The sequence below is a fragment of the Oryctolagus cuniculus genome, chromosome Y, assembly GCF_051225735.1.
Source record: "Oryctolagus cuniculus isolate XC-2025 breed Fujian yellow rabbit chromosome Y, ASM5122573v1, whole genome shotgun sequence".
In the NCBI taxonomy this organism is placed as follows: Eukaryota; Metazoa; Chordata; class Mammalia; order Lagomorpha; family Leporidae; genus Oryctolagus; species Oryctolagus cuniculus.
In genome coordinates, this window is record NC_142889.1 from 14,563,928 (window position 1) to 14,590,837 (window position 26,910).

Consider the following 26,910-nt stretch of genomic DNA (forward strand, 5'->3'; position numbering starts at 1 on the left):
ATGAAGCAGAGACATCAGACATTGGAGGCCATCATATCTGGCAGGTAGAATATTCTAGAGTTCCCAGATTTGGCTCCATCATATATTAAGGAAACCTCAGTAACCATGTTAAGGTTTCTGTTTCCTGTCTCAGTCGCCAAAGTCATAGTTGGCAACTGTGCATGGAAACATAGGCTTGAGACATGTAGGAGACTATTCCTAAAACCAATTTTACTTTAGTTGTGTGCATCATTGTTCCAAGGAAGCAGTTTCTTGCATCACATACCTTGAGAACTGATGGCCATCATAGGTATTTCAGGGAATACAAAAATTATGAGAGGAAGTTGTTGAAATCTACAGAGAACAAGTAATTGACACCAGTAATGACAGTACCTCTTGATTTTCATTTTAACTGATTTGGGGCATTAATTTTAAGGGGGCTTTAGTATGTGCTGAGTTTTAAAGTAGCATCATCAAGATTAATCTTCATTTGCAAACATGAGCACATTGCCATCAAAACTCAAGACAAAAAGGTATTAGACATCTGTTCTTTTTGATTGTGCCAAATGAATACTTTGAGGAAGTATGACAATAATTTGATGCCATATCTATACTCCTGATGAAATTTAAGTTTAGTTAATGTCTTTGCAAAAATTATAAATAATGGTAAAGCTGTTGAGGTATCAAAGTATAAAATTGTAGAGGTATAACTGTGTCCTTTCAAGAGGAAGGCAACCTGATTGAGGCCTCTACAAAATCACTGAAAAAAAAGAAAAAAACAAAGTGTTTTGCCCTGATTTGACATAGCAAGACATTTACTCATTTTTTATTGGATGGTTAAAAATTATTAGTGTTTGGTAGAAGGTGTGTGGGGACATAATTATGGCATAGTATTAGCATTAGTATTATGAACTATAAGGTTAAAATCTATATCTAGGCTGAGAACATATGTGCTTGGGAAACAGGGGCAATAATCTTCCCTTTGTTAATTAGATTGTGCATGGTAAGTTTAAATCCTTGAAGGATTTGAATTAATTCTCCCTGGGCCATCTTAATTATTTTCACTTGGAGTCAGTGGAGTCTCATTTTATTGAACAAATATATGACTCCTAACACTTGGTTTCACAAAAAATAATGTTTTTTTTTTCTCTTCACCCTGACATAACTCATTGAATTTAATCAACAGTATTCTCCATTCTACTGGGACTTCAATATTCAGAATCACCTTAAAAAAACAATCTAACCACAAGGAGTTTATTCAAGACAAAATCTATAAAGAATTCAAGAGCACTAGCTAGAGAAGAGCTTAGAGAAATGAGTATTATTGGAATAAATACGTGGCACCTACAGTGAACACATAGGGAGAACTATCACTCATTAAACACAATCCAATATGTTTGAGAAATCATTCCACTGGAGAGACATGTTTTCTCTTTTTGCCCTTCACAAATCTAAGCAATGTTTTGTGATGAGTGGCCTTTCAATTAATACTTCCTGAAACAAGTAACCACTCAAAAAAAGCGTATGCATATGCTTATGTTTATTTATCAAATACACATATGCCACCCCCTTGTATATTTAGTAATGTTTTTCCTTAAATATCCTCATTTTGGCTCTACAAGACCTTATATCCCTAACCTGGTAATCTTTCATCCCTAACTGATAATCTATCAGCCAACACAAATTTGTTACATAACTAGATTTCACTCTTCACTAACAAATTCCAAAACTATTTAGCTCTATCCAAGGCATGAATCCCAACCACACAATGATGAAGGTGCCCCAGGCCCAGCAGCTATGTGTGCTTAGATATTTTCAAGCCACTTGCATCTCAGTCCCCATTTGTAGTTTAAGATTCTGAAAAAACTTTTTTTACTTGTTTTATACCTTTTATTGATAATTGAGTTTTTTCTCTTTTAAAAAATTTTGCTTAAGTTATGCGAGTTTTATGATTTTATATAACAGATTTAGGAACATATTGGTACTTCCCACCCTATCCTCCTTCCCACCCACACTCCAACTCTTCTTCCTCTCCCCTACCTTGTTCCTATTATTAATTTTTACAAAGATCTATTTTCAGTTCACACAATACCAGTAAGATTAAAGCTATACTAAGTAAAAAAGTTCAACAAATGGTGTGAAGGAAAAAACACAGTCCCTCAACAGAAGAGACAAGAGCTGTAATCAATCTTCAAATTTCAAAGCATCAATTTCACTCCAATAAATTACATTTTACATACTCTATCAGTTACCCCACATTAAGGAAACTGTATAATATCTGTGTTTTGGGGACTGGATTGTTTCCAGTTGCATCCTTTTTATTTTATTTTTTTTTTGAAAAAACAGAATGTCATTTTTTCTACAACTAAGCAATACTATATTGTGTGTGTTTGTATGTGTGTGTGTATCATAATTTACTTATTCTATTTTCAGTTATTGGATATCTAGTTTGATTACATTTCTTAGCTATTGTGAATTCAGCTACAATGAACATGCAGGTACAAATAACTGGTTAATATGCTGATTTCTTTTGGTTTGGGAAAATTCCCAGGTGTGGGAAGCTGGATCTATATTCAGATTTATGAGATATCACCATAATGTCTTCCACAGTGGCTATACCAGTTTACATTTCCACCAACAGTGGATTAGGGTACCTTACCCCCACATCATCTGCAGAATTTATTGTTTATTGATTTCTGTATGAGAGCTATTCTAACTGGAGTGAGATGAAACCTCATGGTGGTTTTGATTTTCATTTCCCTGATGGCTAGTGATACTGAGAATTTTTAATGGTTCTATTGCACATATAAATTTTCTCTTTTATTTATTTATTTTTATTTTTTTTATTTTTATTTTTTGACAGGCAGAGTGGACAGTGAGAGAGAGAGACAGAGAGAAAGGTCTTCTTTTACCGTTGGTTCACCCTCCAATGGCCGCTGCGGCCGGTGCGCTGCGGCCGGTGCACTGCGCTGATCCGATGGCAGGAGCCAGGAGCCAGGTGCTTTTCCTGGTCTCCCATGGGGTGCAGGGCCCAAGCACCTGGGCCATCCTCCACTGCACTCCCGGGCCACAGCAGAGAGCTGACCTGGAAGAGGGGCAACCGGGACAGAATCCGGTACCCCGACCGGGACTAGAACCCGGTGTGCCGGTCCCGCAAGGAGGAGGATTAGCCTAGTGAGCCGCGGCACCGGCCAAATTTTCTCTTTTTTTAAAAAAGATTTATTTTACTTGAAACTCACAGTTACACACAGAGGAGACACACACACACACACACACACACACACACACACACACAGAGAGAGGTCTTTCATCTGCTGGTTCACTCCCCAGATGGCCACAATGGCTGGAGCTTTGCTGATCCGAAGACAGGAACCAGGAGCTTCTTTCTATATGGGTGCAGGGGCCCAAGGCCTTGGGCCATCTTCTACTGCTTTCACAGGCCATAGCAGAGAGCTGAGTGGGAAGTGGAGCAGCCAGGTCTCGAACTGGTGCCTATATAGGATGCAGGCACTTTACCCGTTATACCACAGTGCTGGCCCCTAAATTTCCTCTCTTAAAAAATGCCTATTCAATTCCTTTATCCTTTTCTTAACTGATTTATTTGTTTGTTGTTGAGTTTCTTCAGCTCTTCATAGATTCTGGATATTAACCCTTTAACAGTTGAAAATTCACAGATATTTTCTCCTGTTCTGTCAGCTGCCTCTTGATTTTGCTGAGCCTTTCTTTTGTAGTACAGAAGCTTTCAATTTGTTGTAATCCCACTTTTCAGTTTGGACTTGGATTGCCCATGCTACTGGGGTCTTTTCCAAGAAGGCTTTGCCTATGCAGGGTTTCCTCAAGGTTCTTTAATAATTTATGATATTGAGTTGTAGACTAAGGTCTTTGATTCATTTTGAGTTGATTGTTGTGTAAAATGTAATGTAGAGGTCTTGTTTCACACTTCTGCATGTGGAGATCCAATTTTCCCAGCACTGTTTGTTGAAGAGACTGTACTGGCTCCAGAAATATTTGATTTTAGCTCTTTTGTCAAAGATAGGATGATTGTAAGTGCATGGACTGATTTCTGGAGTTTCTGTTCTGTTCCATTGGTCTCTATCTTTTTTTTTTTTTTTTTTGCCAATACTAGGCTGTTTTCATTATTATTGTTCTGCAGCATGTATTTTTTCAAATGTTCATTTATTTATATGGGATGTATGGGATATAGAGTTATAGACAGAAAGGAGGAGAGTCAGAGAAAGGTCTTCTCTCTGCTGGTTCACTCTCTAAATGGGTGCCATGGGTAGAACTGGGCCAATTTGAAGATAGGAGACAGGAGCTTCCTCCCGGTCTCCCACGTGGGTCCAGGGCCCAAGAAGTTTTTCCATTGTCTACTGCTTTTCCAGAGCATAGCAGAGAGCTGGATGGGAAGAGGAGTATTTGGGTAATAAAACAGCACCTAGGGATATTGTTGCCATAGTAGGAGGTTTAGTCTACTATACCACAGTGCCAGCACCCTGTAATGTCTTGGTAATTGATATTGTGATGCCTCCAGCCTTACTTTTTGTTGTATAAGATGTCTTTAAAAAGATGTTGGCTGTGAGTTTATATAAATGTGTTGATTGTGTTCAGGAATGTTCCTTCTACATTCAATTTGCTTAAGATTTTCATCATGAAAGGCTGTTGTAGTTTATCAAATGATTTTTCTGCATCTATTGAGATAATCGTATAGTTTTGTTCTTCAGTTTAATGTAATGTGTCACATTTATTTATTTGGAGATATTGAACCATCCTTGTATACCAGGAATAAATCCCACTTGATCTTGGTGAATGATCATTCTGATGTGTTGTTGGATTAAATTAGTTACTATTTTGTTGAGGGTTTTTGTATCTATGTCCATCAGAGAAATTGGTCTATAGTTATTTCTCTGTGGTATCTTTTTCTTGTTTAGTAATTAAGCTGATTAAGGAAGTAATTAAGGAAGTGGAGCAGCCGAGACATGAACTGGCACCCTTATGGGATGCTGGTACTGCAGGCAGAGGATGTACCTACTATGCCACAGTGCTGGCCCCTCCTTAGGTTTTCTATGTCATTGTGACTCAATCTTGGTAGATTTTATAACTTCAGGAATCTGCCCATTTCTTCTAAATTTTCCAATTTGTTGACATACAGTTCTTTGTATTAATTGCTGATAATTGTTTTCCCCCCTGCAATATCCACTTTTACATTTCTTTTTTTTAATCTATGATTTTATTAATTTAGCTCTTCTCTTTTTCTGGTTAGTTGTTCTAATGGTATATCAACTTTATTTTTTCAAAAACTTTGCTATCCATTTCACTAGTTGTTTTGTATTTTTGGTTTCAAGTTTGTTTATTTCTTCTCTAATTTTAATTATTTATTTTCTCCTACTAATTTGGGGTTTGGTATGTTGTTTTTCTGGGTCCTTGAGAGGCATCAATAGCTCATGTAGTGGATACATTTCCAATGTCTTCATGTAGGCACCAGTTGCTATAGCAACTTTTCTCTGAACACTGCTTTTGCTGTATCTTATAAGTTTTGATATGATGTAGTGTCATCTTCATTCATTTCAGTTTTTTATGATTTTTTCTATGACCCTCTTTTCATTAAGGAGCATGTTTTTCAATCACAATAAGTTTTCATTTCTATAGACACATGAGTTGTTGATTTCCAGTTTCACTGCATTGAGGTCAACAACATTGCATGGTATGGTTTTGAAGGTTTTTGTTTTGTTTTAAATATTTATGTATTTATTTTAAAGATCAAGTTACTGTGAGTCAGAGGTGGAGAGACTGAGAGAGAGAGAGAGGGCTTCCTTCTGCTGGGTCACTCCCCAGATGGCCACAACAGCTGGAGCTACACCAATTTGAAGCCAGGAGCCAGGAGCCAGGAGCTTTCTCCAGGTGTCCCAATGTGGGTGCAGGGGCCCAAGGACTGGGGCCATCTTCTTCCGCTTTTCCAGGCCATAGCCAAGGGCTGGATTAAGTGGAGCAGCCAGGACCTGAAACAGCACTCATATGGGATGCCAGCACTGCAAGTGGCAGCTTTACCCACTGCGCCACAGTACCAGTCCCTGATTTTGATGTTTTTGAATTTGCTGAGACTTGATTTATGGCCTAGAATATGGTCCATCCTAGAGAAAGTTTCATGCACTGTGGTGTGAAAAGTTCTATAGGTATCAGGTCCTTTTGGTTCACTGTGTTAATTAGTTCTGTTGTTTCTTTGTTAATTTTATATCTAGTTATCTGTTCTTTGATAAATGTGGGAAATTGAACTCCCCCAGTTATTATTATATTGGAATCTATGTCCCTCTTTTCTGTCCATTGATGAAAGTGGGAAATTAAATTCCCTCAGTTATTATTGTATTGGAATCTATGTCTCTCTTTAGATCAATTAACATTTCTTTTAAATACCCAAACACCCAATTACTAGTTACATGTACATTTATTATACTCACATATTCCTGTTGAGTTGATCCCTTCATCATTACATAGCGTCCTCCTTTTTCACTTTTAGTAGTTTTCATGTTAAAGTGTATTTGGCTGATATTATGATGGCTTTACCTGCTATATTTTTATTTCCATTAGTATATAATATGTTTTCCATTCTTTCACTTTCAAAAGGTCTGTGTGTATTGTTGTTGGTGAAGTATGTTCCTGTAGGCAGCAAATAGATGGGTATTGTTTTTTAATCCATTCAGCCAGTCTAAACTTTCTAACTGAAGAGTTAGGGCATTTACATTAGATGTTGCTATTGATAAGTAATGACTTGGCTCTGAATTTTTCATAAATATTCCTATTGTTTACTTTGAATTTCCTTTCTGCACTTACTGAGATATTTTCAGCCTTCACATTCTTTCCTACTGTTGAATATATTTCTGTTTCTGCATGTAGCATACACATTAGCATATTTTTAAGGCTGGCCAAGTGGTGCCAAATTCTCTGCACTTATGTTTGTAATGGGAGGTCTTTATTTCACTTTCATTCAAAAGTAAGAACTTCACAAGGTACAGTATTCTAGGTTGAGATTTTTTTTTTAGTCACTTAAGACTTAGACTGTGTTTCTTCATTCTCTCCTAACCTATGGAATTTCTGATGAGTAGTCAGCTGTGAGTCTAATTGGAATTCCTTTGAAAGCAATCTAGCATTTCTCTCATGCACATTTTAGAATCTTTTCTTTAGGATTTATTGTGGAAATTTTGACTACAATGTGTCTTGGCGAAGGTCTTTTCTAGTCATGTCTACTAGGAATTCTTTTTGCTTCCTGTATTTGGATGTCCCATTCTTTCTTCAAATTGAGGATGTTTTCTGGAATTATTTCACTTAATAGCCCTTCTAATTCTACCTGGGATATTATTTCTTCTGTTCATCAAGTCTGTTCTTAAAGCTTTCCAAATCATTTTTATTTCATGTATTGAATTCTTAATTTCTAATATTATTTCAAAATTTCAATTTCATGGGAATTATTTTCATTCATGTCATGTATAGATTTAACTCCTGGATTTGCTTCTGATTGCTTTTGAGTAGTCCTATTATTAATCATTTGAACTCCATTTCAGGTATTTCATCATTCTCTTCATTTTCAAATTCTAATACTGAAATATTGTGTTCATTAGGGGCATCATGTTGTCTTCCTTATTTTTATTTATTGAGTTTGCATGTATTTTTAGACATTTGTAGAGGTACCTGGTTTTTTCTTCTGTTGGTCTTTATATTTAAAATGTGCCTCTGTGGCTTACTGAGATATGTGTACTTTAGTGAGTAAACAGTTATGTTCTGGATGTGGCAAGGGCACTCACTCTGTTCAGTACTGCCAGGTGGGGTGAGTATCTCTGGTTGACTCACTTTTGGGTATAGTAGACATCCATGAGATGAGGGTGGAGCATGCCTGGCAGTAGACATTCATAAGATGAGAATGGAGCGTGCCTAGGCAAAAATGGGGAAATTCTAGGCCCAGGGAAGAGGGAGCTCATTAGGTTCTCTACCTCTTTCCTCTTTCCTTTAGGGGCCAGTGCTGTGACGTAGTGGGTAAAGCTTCTGCCTGCAGTGCCAGCATCCCATATGGGCAGTTCAAGTTCTGGCTGCTCTACTTCCAATCCAGCTCTCTCCTATGGCCTGGGAAAGTAGTAGAAGATGGCCCATGTCCTTGGACCCCTGCACCCACAAGTGGGACCAGAGGAAGCTCCTGTCTCCTGACTTTGGCTGGGCCCAGCTCCAGCCATTGTGGCCATCTAGAGAGTGAGCCAGCAGATGGAAGACCACTCTCTCTGTCTTTGCCTCTTCACCACTACATGAACCTGGATACTCTGTGAATCCATAGTCTAATACACATACAATTGATATATGAATTTCAACATATAAAATAAACTGCAAATAGAAAATAATATTAAAAGACAATAAGCAGGCCGGCGCCGCGGCTCACTAGGCTAATCCTCCGCCTAGCGGCACCGGCACACCGGGTTCTAGTCCCGGTCGGGGTACCGGATTCTGTCCCAGTTGCCCCTCTTCCAGGCCAGCCCTCTGCTGTGGCCAGGGAGTGCAGTGGAGGATGGCCCAGGTGCTTGGGCCCTGCACCCCATGGGAGACCAGGAAAAGCACCTGGCTCCTGGCTCCTGCCATCGGATCAGCGCGCTGCGCCGGCCACAGCGCGCCGGCCGCAGCGGCCATTGGAGGGTGAACCAACGGTAAAAGAAGACCTTTCTCTCTGTCTCTCTCTCTCACTGTCCACTCTGCCTGTCAAAAAAAAAAGACAATAAGCAGACAAGGAAACACATATGTACAAGAGGAATGGTCCAAAGTATTGATTTTTGTCAATATTTAAAAAAAAAACAATGACCCAACAGAAAAAGTCAAAAATATGATAAAAAAGAAAAGCCCAAAAGCCAATAAATCTCTGTTAAATTGTAAATCACATACAGCAGGTTATGGCCAGCTCCAGATAGTATTCCTGCAGGAACCCAGGTAATGAAGTCCTGGAGTAATCCCAGCAGGTAGCATGATCAGGGACCTGACAAAGCCTCCAGCTCCATGAAGGAAAGCACCCTGGAGGTCTGTACTCAGACCTTGCCCTCCCTCTTCCCACTTGGTGTGAACTCAAGTGAGGCCTCCATGCTAGGCTGGATATGATTGGCTGTGTCTTTGTGATGTTGCACAAGCTCACTTCTGGACATTCTGCCCAGTCAGGCTCCATAGCATCAATATATAATCTCATGGGATTTTAACATCATAGTCATATCTGGGCTGCTGTTAATCTTATAGAACATTAAAATTGAGATCCAGGCTTATGGCTTTGGCATGGCCTAGCCCTATTCATTCTTGGGGAATGCACCAGCAGATGGAACATCATTTGCTTTCTGCTCTATCTGTCTTTTGGTCTTCCAAATAAATAAATGTTTAATAAAAATGTCTCTTCTGGGCCGGTGCCACAGCTCACTAGGCTAATCCTCTGCCTTGTGGCACCAGCACACCGGGTTCTAGTCCCGGTCAGGGCACCAGATTCTGTCCCAGTTGCCTGTCTTCCAGGCAAGCTCTCTGCTGTGGCCCGGGAGTGCAGTGGAGGATGGCCCAAGTGCTTGGGCCCTGCACCCCATGGGAGACCAGGAGATGCACCTGGCTCCTGGCTTTGGATCAGCGTGGTGCACTGGCCGCAGTGGCCATTGGAGGGTGAACCAATGGTAAAAGAAGACCTTTCTCTCTGTCTCTCTCTCACTGTCCACTCTGCCTGTCAAAAAAAAGTCTCTTCTGATAATCACATAACCTTATAGCATTAGATTATAAGTATTTAACTGAGTGGTAGTCATCTCCAGGTGTTGACCCAGCCAGGTGGTTCCATGATCTTCTACCATCAGTGAAGCAGTAAAATGTTCTTACATTTGTCTTTTCTAGTTGTACTCTTCTGAATTGTTTGAGAATTCAACAGTTTGTTGAACAGCGTTGGTCAGGCAGAAATTCTGCTGTCAGGTGTAGAATGCTTCTAGCCCATCAAATGAAATCTCTGGGTCAGTTAGTAAGAGTTTTTCATTTCCTGTGTAGACAGTGACAATACCCTCCCATAGCATGAAGTTACAGCAGATTTACCTTCTTCCCTTAAATTCTTTATTTTTAGTTTTTGACAGGCAGAGTTAAACAGTGAGAGAGAGAGACAGAGAGAAAGGTCTTCCTACTGATGGTTCACCCTCCAAATGGCTGCTACGGCCGGTGCTGCACTGATCCAAATCCAGGAGCCAGGTGCTTCCTCCTGGTCTCCCATGTGGGTACAGGGCCCAAGCACTTGGGCCATCCTCCACTACCTTCCTGGGCCACAGCAGAGAGCTGGACTCGAAGAGGAGCAACCAGGACAGAATCTGGCACCCCAACCGGGACTAGAACCTGGAGTACCGGCACTACAGGTGGAGGATTAGCCTAGTGAGTTATGGCGTTGGTCCCCTTGAACTCCTTTAAACATTGTACAAAAATCTCAGAGTAGAGGAAAGATAGGCTAGTAACTAGCAAGCTCTTGGATCTGAGAATTCCATCATCAACTGTGCTGAAGACAACCACTCCCTAAACCCCACACCTGATATGCATTTGCCAAGATTGTGCTGAATAGAATCATCCAACATGGTTGCAGGCTTAGGACACTCACTCTGTCTTAGGCACTCAAGCATCATTTACCATAATATACCAGATGCCATGACACTTAGGGATTTTAACATGTGCTGCAGTCACAGGCACCAGATACCATGATACATTTAAGAGGTCCCTAAAAACATGGAATTGGGTAGCACTCAAGCCCCACCCTAAATGCACTCAATTGGAATATTCAATTAGAGCCAGCTTCATATCCTATAAATGAGAACACAAAATCTTTTAAATTGCAATAGTCATTTTCTCCTGAGGTTGCCTACATTCCCATCTGAATGTGTTCTCTCCCTTTAAATAAATTTTGCTTTCTTTATGCCTTTGTCTACTTCTTTGAATCCTTTTTCATCTAGAGACAAGAATATGGAGTAAAGCATAGCCTAGCTTCCCCACCCCCACAACAAAGACACTAGTACAAAAATGTCTACATTGTCTTATAGTATTGTAGCTTTAAATCCATTTTAATATAGTCTTATTTGGTTTCATTATTCTCCCTCACTTTAAGGTGACAGTTTTTTTTTTTTAATTCTGTGTACTTCCCTTCCCCATTCACAAACTCCTTTCTGCCTTCTCCTTAGATTTATAATTAGTTCAAATCTCAGCATGTATTCACTCAGGATGGAAAATTCATCAAGGTGGCATGACACTTTCTAGGTAACTTGGCTACAATTGAGATGACGGATGATCTGAATATAGTTGTTGCTTTTCTATTTCCCACCCTGAGGACAGTCTTGAAACTACTTTTTTCCACCTCCACTGCTATTTATTGGCCATAGGCATGTGCCCTGGGCATATTTCAAGTGTTAATCATGAGATGAAAACATGAAATGCAAGAATAAGATTACAAGAAAAAAAGATGCTATTCATTTATACACTTGCATGTTTAGACAAATTTACTTTCTTGAAAAGTAACCCCCCAAAAGATAAAAAGTGTTGACTTCAGGGTCAAAGTATTTTAAGAGACAAAATAATTTAATATTGATAAAATCTTTGACCTATTAAGATGATTGAAGAATTATAACTGATTTTGTGCCTCCCAACTTGACCTCACCAAATAGACAATTAAGGTTGAGCAATATAATGAAGCAGACAAATCATCGAGACTCAGTAATATCTCTTAATATCTCCAAAGTCATATTACTGATCCCATCATGGAGTTTGTTTCCAGCAGAGGAGCCTTCTACTGGCTGAGGTAACCCCTCTGCTGTCCACAGGGTCTTTCAGGCAGTCAGTCCCAAGCTCCAAAGGGTCCCATCATTTGAGGGAGCATTTTAGGTACAGCCATGTCTATGTTCATGGAAATAGTGGTCATTGCATAGCTTTCTGGGACCTAGTTCCTGGAGCTGAAAACTTAAGAAATAAGATGGGGATACATGGAGTGACTGTGGTTGATATGACACACTGTGCAGGGTGCTTGGGTTGTGCACCTTGGTGTATGTTTGGCCTCACAAATCCTATCTAGTTTGTGAGTCTGGTGTGTGTTGTGATGAAGTCCTGGATGCCTATGGAGCACAGTTGGTGCAGGGAGCACTGTGGATATGAACTCACTTATTTGTTTTCTTTGATGGAGCTGGACTAAAGTTTGGAAGTACTTGTTTCTATTATCAACCATGCGTGCAACTTATGTCTGGACCCCTTGTGATATCCCTGGGTCTTTAGACAGATAGGTGATCTCTTTGGAGTTAAAATTGCTGGAGAGTAAGCAATAGTCATTTTCCTTGAGTGTAAATATCAAATATCCTTCCAGAACCCATGAGATCTAAATAGACTCAGAATCTGCTTATAACTACAGCATGGTCTACATCCAACAAGCTAAGCTATCAAATCAGTGGACAAATGCAAGTGGGTGTTGATGACTGGTCTATCCCTCTTATGGGTTCAGGGAACACAGCAAAGAGTAGGGAGAGTGTAGCTGTTTTTGCAGGGTCCAGAGTTCAGAGAGGAGGCAGAAATAAGTAAAGTGTAATGGAATCTACTAGAGAACCTGGAGTAGTAGGACAGAGGTCCTACACGGGAAGTAAGTGCATAGTGACTCCTGTTGATTTAACAATTGACATTCTTGTTTTTTTTTTTTGAAAGACAGAGTGGACAGTGAGAGAGAGAGAGACAGAGAGAGAAAGGTCTTCCTTTTTGCCATTGGTTCACCCTCCAATGGCCGCCGTGGCCGGCACGCTGTGGCCGGCGCACCGCGCTGATCCAATGGCAGGAACCAGGAGCCAGGTGCTTTTCCTGGTCTCCCATGGGGTGCAGGGCCCAAGCACCTGGGCCATCCTCCACTGCACTCCCTGGCCACAGCAGAGAGCTGGCCTGGAAGAGGGGCAACCGGGACAGAATCCGGCGCCCCGATCGGGACTAGAACCCAGTGTGCCAGCGCCGCTAGGCGGAGGATTAGCCTAGTGAGCCGCGGCGCCGGCCCAACAATTGACATTCTTATTTATGATGTCAGTAATCACCCAAGGCTCTTATCATGAGCTGCCCAGACTATGAAAGCCTCTTGGGTTTGCCAACTCTGATCTTCTTTAGACAAGGCCATAGTCAAAGTGGAATTTCTCTCCTCCCTTTATTACTGATTCATATCTGTCTCAGTTATGGGTCTGTTTAGGTTTTCTATGTCTTCATTGTTCAAATTAGGTAGGTTGTATGTGTCCAGGTATCTATCCATTTCTGAAAGATTCCTCTGTTTGCTGGCATACAACTCTGTAGTAATTTCTGATGACTCTTTATTTCTGTGGTGTCTGTTGTTACATTCTTTTTCATTTCTGACTTTATTGATTTGGGTCTTTTGTCTTCTTTTAGTTGGGCCAATGGTATGTCAATTTTATTTATTTTTTCAAAAAAATCCCTTCATTTTGCTGATCTTTTGTAAATTTTTTTTGGATTGAATTCTGTTGATTTCTTCTCTAATGAAGTCTTCATGACCTATTTTATTTTTGCCTGTGTGACTCATTAGTCAAACTTGGAACAATTTCCTGCATTGTAGAGAACACTGTATCCTATTAGGTACTCCAGTTAAAATAAATTTTCATACTCCTTAGAAAACCATGTAACACAGTATTAAATCCAATATTTTTAATTCAAATGAGACCAAATTGAGTAAGTTGACATAATGCAAGTCTCTAAAAAAGAAAAGACATCATTATAAAAATTTCAGCCTGGCTTTTTTTGTTGTTGTTGTTGAGAAAATGTGTTCTTCCTGCCAACTTTTCTTTTTTTTTTTTGGGATTTTTTCTTTTCAACTTTTATTTAATAAATATAAATTTCCAAAGTACAACTTTTAAATTATAGCAGCTTTTCCCCATAATCTTCCTCCATCCCTCAATCATCACATCTCTCACTCCCTCTCCCATCCCAACTTCATCATGATTCATTTTCAATTATCTTTATATACAGAAGATCAACTTAGTGTATACTAAGTAAAGATTTAAGCAGACTGCACCCACAAAGACACACAAAGTATAGAGTAATGTTTGAGTAGTAGTTTTACCATTAATTTGCGTAGTACAAAACATTAAGGGCAGAGGTCCTACATGGGGAGCAACTGCAAAGTGACTCCTGTTGTTGATTTAACAATTGACACTCTTATTTATGACATCAGTAATCACCCAAGGCTCTTGTCATGAGCTGCCAAGGCTATGGAAGCCTCTTGAGTTTGCCAACTCCTATCTTATTTAGACAAGGCCATATTCAAAGTGGAAGTTCTCTCCTCCCTTCAGTGAAAGGTACTGCTTTCTTTGATGGCCCATTCTTCCCACTGGGATGTCACTCACAGAGATCTTTCATGTAGGTCATTTTTTTTTTTTTTGCCACAGTGTCTTGGCTTTCCATGTCTGCGGAAATCTCATGGGCTTTTTAGCCAGATCGGAATGCCTTAATGGCTGATTCTAAGGCCAGAGTGCTGATTGGGACATCTGTCATTCTATGAGTCTGCTGTGTATCCTGCTTTCCATGTAGGATCATTCTCTTCTTTTTAATTCTATCAATTATTTGTAGACACTGGTCTTATTATGTAATCCCTTTGACACTTAATCCTATCTTTTTGATCAATTATGAACTTAAACTGATTGCTTTAACAAGATGGCATTGGTACATGCCACCTTGATGGGATTGAATTGGAATCTCTTGCACGTTTCTAGCTCTACCATTAGGGGTAAGTCCGAGTGAGCATGTGCTGAACTGTACATCTCCCTCTCTTATTCCCACTCTTATATTTAACAGAGATCACTTTTCAGTTAAATTTAAATGACTAAGAATAATTGTATGTTAATTAAAGAGTTCAACCAATGGTATTAAGTAGAACAACAACAACAAAAAGCACTAAAAGGAATAAAGCAGTAAGTTGTTCCTCAACAGTCAGGACAAGGGCTGATCAAGTCACTGTTTCTCATAGTGTCCATTTCACTTCAACAAGTTTCCTTTTACATGCTCAGTTAGTTGTCACCGATCAGGGAGAACTGATGATATTTGTGCTTATTTTTCTCCTTGATGCTAATTTTTCAACATCTACTTAGATGCCAGAATATTATTCTCAAATTTTAAAGAAATCATCAAAAATCTGGGAACTAGAGCTACTGGATATACTTACACAAAATAAAATCTTCAAATACAGTGCATCTATTTTTGGAAAAATGGTAGACAATAAATAGCAACCATTGTTTAATAAATGGTAAAAAATCACACTTTAATGAATAAGTGATGACATCTGAGCTCTTCGAGAATAGTGGATGTGTGTATGTCTTCTCTAAGGGAGAAGGGATGTCAGAGATGCTGTTATCATTGGCTATGAATTTCTACTTCTAATACATATTCAGCACAGTTCTGAATATGGCTCAGGCATGGGTTGTATGTGATTGAAATAGAGACAGTTTTTCCTTCTTGATTCTCCATAATAAAAAGATATATTCATGCTTCATCTTCATATTTACAAGTATTAAATCTTTCAATACTGCTTGTTCCTGATTTGTTTGATGTGTTTCTGCTTCTCTTTAATGTCATTTGAAATATTTCAAAAGTAAGTTTTACATCTGGTATTGGCATTTGCTCCTATACACAGCTAATGATACAATTAATCAAGCTATGTACATCCTTCCATGTTAAGAAACCATTTTGGCCATCTGCACAGTGCTTTTCCATGACAAGTTTTTCCTGTGACTAGAATGATATCAATTTCAGTTTACTGTGATTGCCTCATTGAAAGATGAAAGGGAAATTTTGATGTTTTAAATTCAGTTATCCCAAGAATCATTGAGGTTAATAGCACACAGAGTTTCTGACCTTGAGTATGTTTCTAATTTAGTGGAGACAAAGGTATAGTTGAGATTCTAAATGTGGGAAATTTAAATACCTTGCATTAATAGGAGAGGAGTGACTGGAATATTTGTGCTTTGCCTATTTGTAGAATGGCCTTGTTTATTTTTATTTCCGAAGCACATTTTACATAAGGTTAGTCAGCTAGTCCATGCTGTGGCAGAAGAGGACAAACAGTAACAACTTTTTGGAGCCAGCATTATGCAACAAGTTCTGTTATTGCCTGTGATGCTGGCATTGGAAATGGGTGTTGGATCAAATCCCAGCTTCCTCATTTATGGTGAAGTTTCCTGATAATGTGTCTTTGAAAGCACCAGAAGATGGTCCAAATCATAGGGTTCCTGCATCCGAGTGGAAGACCCAGATCCTGTTCCACATTTTTGCCTTCAGGCTACCCCAGACTTGCCATGGTTACCATTTGGGGAGTGAACAAGTGGAATAAATATTTATCTCTTATCCTTGTCTCTATGCATTTAAAATATAAACAAATGATTCAAAAATAAATAACAGCTTTTTATGTTAGAACAAAGAAAATCCATCTGTTGTCTATTTTTACATTTGTTAATGTTTGCACTACTAGAGAATGGGCAATTTCATGATTATTTCTATATTAATATATCCATTTTATCTTGTCCAACTTGTCCCAGGCTAGGTAATTCACAATATGCAGAAATTTATTTCCTCACAGTTGGGGACAAGGAATTTTTAGATTGACTCTTCACTGTATCAGTGGTTCCAGGATGACACCTGTTCTCTTTAGGGCAAGACTATGTCTTCACATAGGAGAAGACTCAGGTACCTGAAATGGATGAGTCCCCTCTTAGTTATGTTTACACAAATAACCCACTTACACATAAGTGTGTATTCAGTGACTCTAATCACCTGAAAATGATCTTCCATCTTAACTCTATTGTCTTGCTGATTGGGTCTCTACATGAATTTTGGAGGGAGACATTCAGATCACACTATTCCCTTCCCTGTGAATACTTCCTTTAATCTTAGAAAAGAACAAAATTAAGAACAACTCCAAAGATCTAAAATGACATACTTCTTTAAGTGGAAAGTCCCAGTACTGGCTGAGAGAATGACCATATAATCTGCTCACTGTTAGAATAACAAATCTAGAACATTCATAAACTTTAAATAATTACCTATTCAGTAAATTTTATGATAAATTTATATGATAAAGCTTAAGGCAGGGCCAGAAGTGTTTGGACTTTCTTTTTTTTAAATTCTGGAATATTTACATGAAAATTCTCCCATGGTTTTCCATGGGATATGTATGGGAGACAGATTGCTTGGATTGCTTTAAGGATTTGGTCCCTTGGAAATGCTGAGTGAACCATGCATTGTACCCCTGTTTTGAATATGATCCATCACATGAGGTTACATGTGAAATTTCCAGTACTAGCATCATGTCAGCACATAAAATGTCTCAGATATGAAAGCTTTTGAGATTTTATGCTTAGGAATACACAATCTAGAATGTTGAAGCTTTTTACATTGAACTAGTTTTACATTTTGGTCCAGAAATATCTAACATGTTCCCTGTTTCAGCACCAGAGGCCTCACTCTCTAAATTTCTTCCCAGAAGCTTGAATCACAACTCTATATTGAGTCTGTCTTATTTCTTCCTGGTCTTAATGTCTGGGTTCCTAAATTCAACCATGTATTCTTAGATACAAATTGGTTCCTGGGCTCTGGGTACATTCCTTCAATCCCCAGTCCTAATCACCAGACATGACTCTACAACTTAAATTCATTATTCTGTTCCTGGGAGTATTTTCTAGAAAGACAAGATCCTCATTTATAGCTTGGATGTGACTCCACATCCTCAGCTTCCACCTTGAGGCTTAGAACACTGTCCCCTGAACTTAAGTTCCTATGTGCAGGATAGTCCCTTGCACTCATAGAGTCCTATTGTTCATTTCATGCACTGCAGTCTGGAGTATCAGAACTGGAACAGTTGAGTATCCAGTGTTAACTCTTACAGGCAGGGGTTGGGAAGGTGGATTGATCCTCTGCGCACCAAATTGGTTCAGCTGAGCAAGGAAAAAGGGTAATTTCTCTGTGCTCTTATTTCTTGCTTTTTTCCTTTTCCCTTGAATTTGCTCACATGCACATGTTCAAGGTTACATACCAGCTCTAATTGCAAACTGTGGCCCCATGGAGAAAGTGTCCCCCAAGAGAACTGCCAATGCCCTAACATGCAGCTGTGGGAACATCAGAAAAAGTAATGAAATGAGACTCAGCCCTTGGGAATCTGATATGTGACTGAGCTGAGAAGGAACAGTACTCAAGGAGGTGGGCTGGATGAGCCAGAAGGGACAGAAGGCCTTTTCAGAGAACTGGAAGTTGAAATCATTTCCTTCCTCCCACAGGCAAAATGCCACCAATGCTGCAGCACTTGCCATAATAATTGTACACATTATTTATGACATCACATGGATGGTTTATTATATATGTTTAGAATATGATGCCAAAATGGTGAATGATATTACAATGATTTATGACTTAATAACGGGTGCTTTATGACAACACAATTTTTTTTAACATGCTATGGGTTGATTTATATCACCATGTTCCATGACATTATGATGATTGTCACAATGGTGAATAATATCACAATGTTTTGTGATACCACAATAGTTACCCTATGACATCTCTGCCTGGTTTATGAAATCTCAACTGTGAATGGCATGATATAACAAGTTTTGATTTATTACACATGGTTTGTGACATGATTTAAATTCTATCACTGTAAATTCTGTCACTGTAGTTCACAACATCACAATGGTTATTCTAGTGCATCACAATTCTGAATTTTTATGACACCACAATATTTCATATATGACATCACAGTGGTTTGATAATGTCTGAGTGGTGAATGATGTAAACTATTCAGTTTTATCATCTCAATGCTTGGTTCATAACCTCACATGGGTGAATGACATATTTTTTTTTTGACAGGCAGAGTGGACAGTGAGAGAGAGAGAGAAAGGTCTTCCTTTGCCATTGGTTCACCCTCCAATGGCCACCACGGCTGGTGCACTGCGGCCGGTGCACCACGCTGATCCGAAGGCAAGAGCCAGGTGATTCTCCTGGTCTCCCATGGGGTGCAGGGCCCAAGCACTTGGGCCATCCTCCACTGCACTCCCAGGCCACAGCAGAGAGCTGGCCTGGAAGAGGGGCAACCGGGACAGAAGCCGGTGCCCTGACTGGGACTAGTACCCGGTGTGCTGGTGCTGCTAGGTGGAGGATTAGCCTAGTGAGCCCCGGCGCCGGCCTGAATGACATAATTTTAAAATCATGATGGCTTATGACATCAGAATGTGATTGACAAAATTTTACTTCATCAAATGGTTTATTTACGACATCACAGAGGTGAAAGAGATCACAAATCTTCATGACATTGCAATGTTTGGTTTATGACTTCACAATGGTACAAAATATTACAAATGATTTTGACATAACTTTTAGGGAATCACAATGGTAATTTATGGCATTGCAGTGCTAAATTATATCAAACCAGATTATTACACCACAATGGTTTAACAGCACAATAATTCATTTATGATATCACAGTAGACTAACCACAAATATTTATGATATCACAAAAATCAGTTTAGGACATATCAATTGATGGGAACTTACTTAAAAATATGAATGACATAATATTCTATGACATCACAATGATTTCACTATGTCATGTCAATGTTTGATGTCACAAAAATAATCACATCACACAATAATATCACAATGTTAGTTTATGATCTCAAAATCCTTTTTATGACTCAAAAATTGATTGTATCAATGCTAAGTATTTTAAAACACAATGGTGGGAAAAAATTTAGGCTGCGGGACCGAGCCGCGGAAGCCGCAGGGTCTGCGCACCAGTGCTCGAAGGGGAGTGCGTGCCACACAGACAACAGTGGGGAGACTTGGGACGTCCAGGGCTCTGAGTCCACACATCAGCACTGGAAGGGGAGCGGACCTGCGTGGAGAGCGTGGGAGCCCACAGTTCGGGACACCAGCGGCAGACTAAACACACCAGCGCTGGAACGTGAGGTGAGCCGAACCTCAATAGCCCGAGACACCGGCAGGCAAGCGGAGAGAGGAGACTAGAAGGAACAACCCCTGGGGGGGGGAACTTCACCAGGCTAACTGGAAGAGAGAGAGAGAAAAAGAAAAGGTGACTGGTACGGACACAGGTTTCTCTCTCTCCGCTCACCTCTCAAGGGCGAGCAAGACAAAGAGCAGGCGCCATCTTGGACATACGTCATAAGCAGAGCGACCTCAGGTCTGCACCGGCCCTGAGCCTAGCAGAAAAACCTGACTCTGGGTGGGGCAAATTAACAGGAGATTAGGACCTAGTAAATTTGTGGTGCTACTGAACTGAGACTGTGAAAAAAGAGATGGTGGGGGAGAGAACTCACAGAATTCACGTGAGCACTCTCCAGAGACGCTACAATTCCGTAACTTTGGCAACCCAGTGGGAGACTGAAGGAGAATTTGAGCCCACTCTGAGGGCTGAACAGATTCCCTGTGTGGTCCTTGGGAAAGAGCTTCCAATCTCTGGCTCCTGTGGGTATATCATTTGCCTGCTAACTACCTCCAACTTTGTTCAGCTGTGCAGAATAACTTCCATTTTGAATTAAAAAAAAAGAAAGAGAGAGAGAGAGAGAGAGGTTTACCATGCCTAACCTGGGAGTGTCACCTTTGGCACACCAAACAGAGCTCTCAGGACACACCCACCTCAAGCCCTAAGGCTCCATCAAAAACAGATAGTCCACTTAATCTAGAGTCATAGTATAACAAGAAAAAGCACCACAGTGAAGAAACCAAATATCTCCAATATGCCAAATAACAAACGCACAAACCAAGGTAATAAAAACAAGGAAATCACCACGAAGCCCTCAAATGAAAAAGACACCCCAGTTCAAGATTATGAAGATGATGACATAGAAGAAATGCAAGAAGCAGATCTCAAAAATTGATAAGAACATTAAGAAGTTCTCAAAAACAAATTCTTGAACTACAGAAATCCTTAATGGACAAGATAGAAAATCTCTCTCGTGAAAATGAAATATTAAGGAGGAATCAAAATGAAATGAAACAACTAGTACAACAGGAAACTGTGATAGTGACTGAAGTGAAGAATTCAATAGATCAAATGAAAAACACAATAGAGAGCCTTACAAACAGAATGGGTGAAGCAGAAGAGAGAATATCGGACTTAGAAGACAGAGAACAGGAAAGGATACACTCAGACCAAAGAAAAGAAGAGGAAATTAGAAATCTAAAACATATTGTTGGGAATCTTCAGGATACTATTAAAAAACCCAACATTCGGGTTCTAGGAGTTCCTGAAGGCATGGAGAGGGAGAAAGGATTAGAAGGCTTTTTAGTGAGATATTATCAGAAAATTTCCCAGGTTTGGAGAAGGACAGAGAAATCCTAGTACAGGAAGCTCACAGAACCCCTAATAAACATGAGGAAAAGAGATCCTCACCACAACACGTTGTAATTAAACTCTCCACAGTGAAACATACAGAAAAGATCCTAAAATGTGCAAGAGAGAAACGTCAGATTGCTCTCAGAGAATCTCCAATCAGACTCACAGCTGACTTCTCATCAGAAACTCTACAAGCTAGGAGGGAATGGCGAGATATAGCCCAGGTACTAAGAGAGAAAAACTGCCAGCCCAGAATATTATATCCTGCAAAGCTATCATTTGTGAATGAAGGTGAAATAAAGACTTTTCATAGCAAACAGAAATTGAAAGAATTTGTTGCCACGCGTCCAGCCCTGCAAAAGATGCTTAAAGATGTGTTACACACAGAAACAAAGAAACACGGTCATCAGTATGAAAGAAGGTAAAGGAAGGAAACCAAGGAAGGAAACCTCACAGCAAAAGATCACAGGGAATGCAAAGCATATATTAGAACTTATCTTTGGCAAATGGCAGGGCAAAGTTACCACTTATCATTAGTCACATTGAACGTGAATGGCCTGAACTATCCAGTTAAAAGACACCGATTGGCTGATTGGGTTAAGGAACAAAACCCATCTATTTGCTGCTTACAAGAAACACATCTTTCCAACAAAGATCCATACAGACTGAAAGTGAAAGGCTGGAAAAAGATATACCATGCCAACAGAAATGAAAAAAGAGCAGGCGTAGCCATCTTAATATCAGACAACATAAACTTTACCACAAAAACCATTAAGAGACACAAAGAGGGACACTACATAATGATTAAGGGATCAATTCAACAGGAAGATATAACAATTATCAATGTATATGCACCTAACTATAGGGCACCGGTTTATCTAAAAGATTTGTTAACGACTTAAAGGGAGACTTAGACCCCAATACAATAGTACTGGGGGACTTCAATACTCCACTCTCAGAAATAGATCAACAGGACAGAAGATCAACAAGGATACAGTAGATTTAAACGACACTATAGCCCAAATGGATCTAACAGATATATACAGAACTTTCAATCCTACAGCTAAAGATTTTACATTCTTCTCAGCAGTACATGGAACCTTCTCTAGGATTGACCACATACTAGGCCATAAAGCAAGTCTCAGCAAATTCAAAAGAATTAGAAGGAATAAAGGAATGAAGTTGGAAATTAGCAACTCAGGAACCCCTAGAGCATACACAAACACATGGAGATTGAACAACATGCTCCTGAATGAACAATGGGTCATAGAAGAAATCAAAAGAGAAATCAAAAACTTTCTGGAAGTAAATGAGGATAACAGCACAACATACCAAAACTTATGGGACACAGCAAAAGCAGTGTTAAGAGGAAAGTTTATATCAATAGGTGCCTACATCAAGAAATTGGAAAGGCACCAAATAGATGAGCTTTCAATTCACCTCAAGGATCTAGAAAACCTACAGCAAACCAGACCCAAATCTAGTAGGAGAAGAGAAATCATTAAAATCAGAGAAGAAATCAACAGGATTGAACCAAGAACAACATTACAAAAAATCAGCCAAACGAGGAGCTGGTTTTTTGAAAAATAAACAAAATTGACACCCCATTGGCCCAACTAAATAAAAAAAGAAGAGAAAAGACCCAAATCAATAAAATCAGAGATGAAAAAGGAAATGTAACAACAGACACCACAGAAATAAAAAGAATCATCAGAAATTACTACAAGGACTTGTATGCCAACAAACAGGGAAACCTATGAGAAATGGATAGATTCCTGGACACATGCAACCTACCTAAATTGAACCAGGAAGACATCAAAAACCTAAACAGACCCATAACTGAGACAGAAATTGAAACAGTAATAAAGGCCCTCCCAACAAAGAAAAGCCCAGGACCAGATGGATTCACTGCTGAATTCTACCAGACGTTTAAAGAACTAACTCCAATTCTTCTCAAACTATTCAGAACAATCGAAGAAGAGGGAATCCTCCCAAATTCTTTCTATGAAGCCAGCATCACCTTAATTCCTAAGCCAGAGAAAGATGCAGCACTGAAAGAGAATTACAGACCAATATCCCTGATGAACATAGATGCAAAAATCCTCAATAAAATTCTCGCCAATAGAATGCAACAACACATCAGAAAGATCATCCACCCAGACCAAGTGGGATTTATCCCTGGTATGCAGGGATGGTTTAATGTGCGCAAGACAATCAATGTGATACACCACATTAACAGACTGCAGAAGAAAAACCATATGATTATCTCAATAGATGCCGAGAAAGCATTTGATAAAATACAACACCCGTTCATGATGAAAACTCTAAGCAAAGTGGGTTTGGAAGGAACATTCCTCAATACAATCAAAGCAATCTATGAAAAACCCACAGCCAACATCCTATTGAATGGGGAAAAGTTGGAAGCATTTCCACTGAGATCTGGAACCAGACAGGGATGCCCACTCTCACCACTGCTATTCAATATAGTTCTGGAGGTTCTAGCCAGAGCTATTAGGCAAGAAAAAGAAATTAAAGGGATACAAATTGGGAAGGAAGAACTCAAACTATCCCTCTTTGCAGATGACATGATTCTGTATTTAGGGGACCCAAAGAACTCTACTAAGAGACTATTGGAACTCATAGAAGAGTTTGGCAAAGTAGCAGGGTATAAAATCAATGCACAAAAATCAACAGCCTTTGTATACACAGACAATGCCATGGCTGAGGAAGAACTGCTAAGATCAATCCCATTCACAATAGCTACAAAAACAATCAAATACCTTGGAATAAACTTAACCAAAGACGTTAAAGATCTCTACGATGAAAATTACAAAACCTTAAAGAAAGAAATAGAAGAGGATACCAAGAAATGGAAAAATTTTCCATGCTCATGGATTGGAAGAATCAATATCATCAAAATGTCCATTCTCCCAAAAGCAATTTACAGATTCAATACAATACCTATCAAGATACTGAAGACCTTCTTCTCAGATCTGGAAAATATGGTGCTGAAATTTATATGGAGGCACAAGAGACCTCGAATAGCTAAAGCAATCTTGTACAACAAAAACAAAGCCGGAAGCATCACAATACCAGATTTCAGGAAATACTACAGGGCAGTTGTAATCAAAACAGCATGGTACTGGTACAGAAACAGATGGATAGACCAATGGAACAGAATTGAAACACCAGAAATCAACCCAAACATCTACAGCCAACTTATATTTGATCAAGGATCTAAAACTAATTCCTGGAGCAAGGACAGTCTATTCAATAAATGGTGCTGGGAAAACCGGATTTCCACGTGCAGAAGCATGAAGCAAGACCCCTACCTTACACCTTACACAAAAATCCACTCAACATGGATTAAAGACCTAAATCTATGACCTGACACCATCAAGTTACTAGAGAACATTGGAGAAACCCTTCAAGATATTGGCACAGGCAAAGAATTTCTGGAAAAGACCCGGGAGGCACAGGCAGTCAAAGCCAAAATCAACTATTGGGATTGCTTCAAATTGAGAAGTTTCTGTACTGCAAAAGAAACAGTCAGGAGAGTGAAAAGACAACCGACAGAATGGGAAAATGTATTTGCAAACTATGCAACAGATAAAGGGTTAATAACCAGAATCTACAAAGAGATCAAGAAACTCCACAAAAACAAAACCAACAACCCACTTAAGAGATGGGCCAAGGACCTCAATAGACATTTTTCAAAAGAGGAAATCCAAATGGCCAACAGGCACATGAAAAAATGTTCAAGGTCATTAGCAATCAGGGAAATGCAAATCAAAACCACAACGAGGTTTCACCTCACCCCGGTTAGAATGGCTCACATGCAGAAATCTACCAACAACAGATGCTGGCGAGGATGTGGGGAAAAAGGGACACTAACCCACTGTTGGTGAGAATGCAAACTCATCAAGCCACTATGGAAGTCAGTCTGGAGATTCCTCAGAAACCTGAAGATAACCCTACCATTCGACCCAGCCATCCCACTCCTTGGAATTTACCCAAAGGAATTTAAATTGGCAAACAAAAAAAGAGGAAAATTACAAAACCTTAAATTAAGAAACAGAAGAGGATACCAAGAAATGGAAAAATTTTCCATGCTCATGGATTGGAAGAATCAATATCATCAAAATGTCCATTCTCCCAAAAGCAATTTATAAATTCAATGCAATACAAATCAAGATACCGAAGACCTTCTTCTCAGATCTGGAAAAAATGGTGCTGAAATTTATATGGAGGCACAAGAGACCTCGAATAGCTAAAGCAATCTTGTACAACAAAAACAAAGCCGGAGGCATCACAATACCAGATTTCAGGACATACTACAGGGCAGTTGTAATCAAAACAGCATGGTACTGGTTCAGAAACAGATGGATAGACCAATGGAACAGAATTGAAACACCAGAAATCAACCCAAACATCTACAGCCAACTTATATTTGATCAAGGATCTAAAACTAATTCCTGGAGCAAGGACAGTCTATTCAATAAATGGTGCTGGGAAAACCGGATTTCCACATGCAGAATCATGAAGCAAGACCCCTACCTTTCACCTTACACAAAAATCCACTCAACATGGATTAAAGACCTAAATCTATGACCTGACACCATCAAGTTACTAGAGAACATTGGAGAAACCCTTCAAGATATTGGCACAGGCAAAGAATTTCTGGAAAAGACCCGGGAGGCACAGGCAGTCAAAGCCAAAATCAACTATTGGGATTGCTTCAAATTGAGAAGTTTCTGTACTGCAAAAGAAACAGTCAGGAGAGTGAAAAGACAACCGACAGGATGGGAAAAAATATTTGCAAACTATGCAACAGATAAAGGGTTAATAACCAGAATCTACAAAGAGATCAAGAAACTCCACAAAAACAAAACAAACAACCCACTCAAGAGATGGGCCAAGGACCTCAATAAACATTTTTCAAAAGAGGAAATCCAAATGGCCAACAGGCACATGAAAAAATGTTCAAGGTCATTAGCAATCAGGGAAATGCAAATCAAAACAACAATGAGGTTTCACCTCACCCCAGTTAGAATGGCTCACATTCAGAAATCTACCAACAACAGATGCTGGCGAGGATGTGGGGAAAAAGGGACACTAACCCACTGTTGGTGGGAATGCAAACTGGTCAAGCCACTATGGAAATCAGTCTGGAGATTCCACAGAAACCTGAAGATAACCCTACCATTCGACCCAGCCATCCCACTCCTTGGAATTTACCCAAAGGAATTTAAATTGGCAAACAAAAAAGCGGTCTGCACCCTAATGTTTATTGCAGCTCAATTCACAATAGGTAAGACCTGGAACCAACCTAAATACACATCAATGGTAGACTGGATAAAGAAATTATGGGACATGTACTCTTTAGAATACTACACCGCAGTAAGAAACAACAAAATCCAGACATTTGCAACAAAATGGAGGAATCTGGAACACATCATGCTGAGTGAAATAAGCCAGTCCCAAAGGGACAAATACCATATGTTCTCCCTGATCGGTGACAACTGACTGAACACCAAAAAGGAAACCTCCTGAAGTGA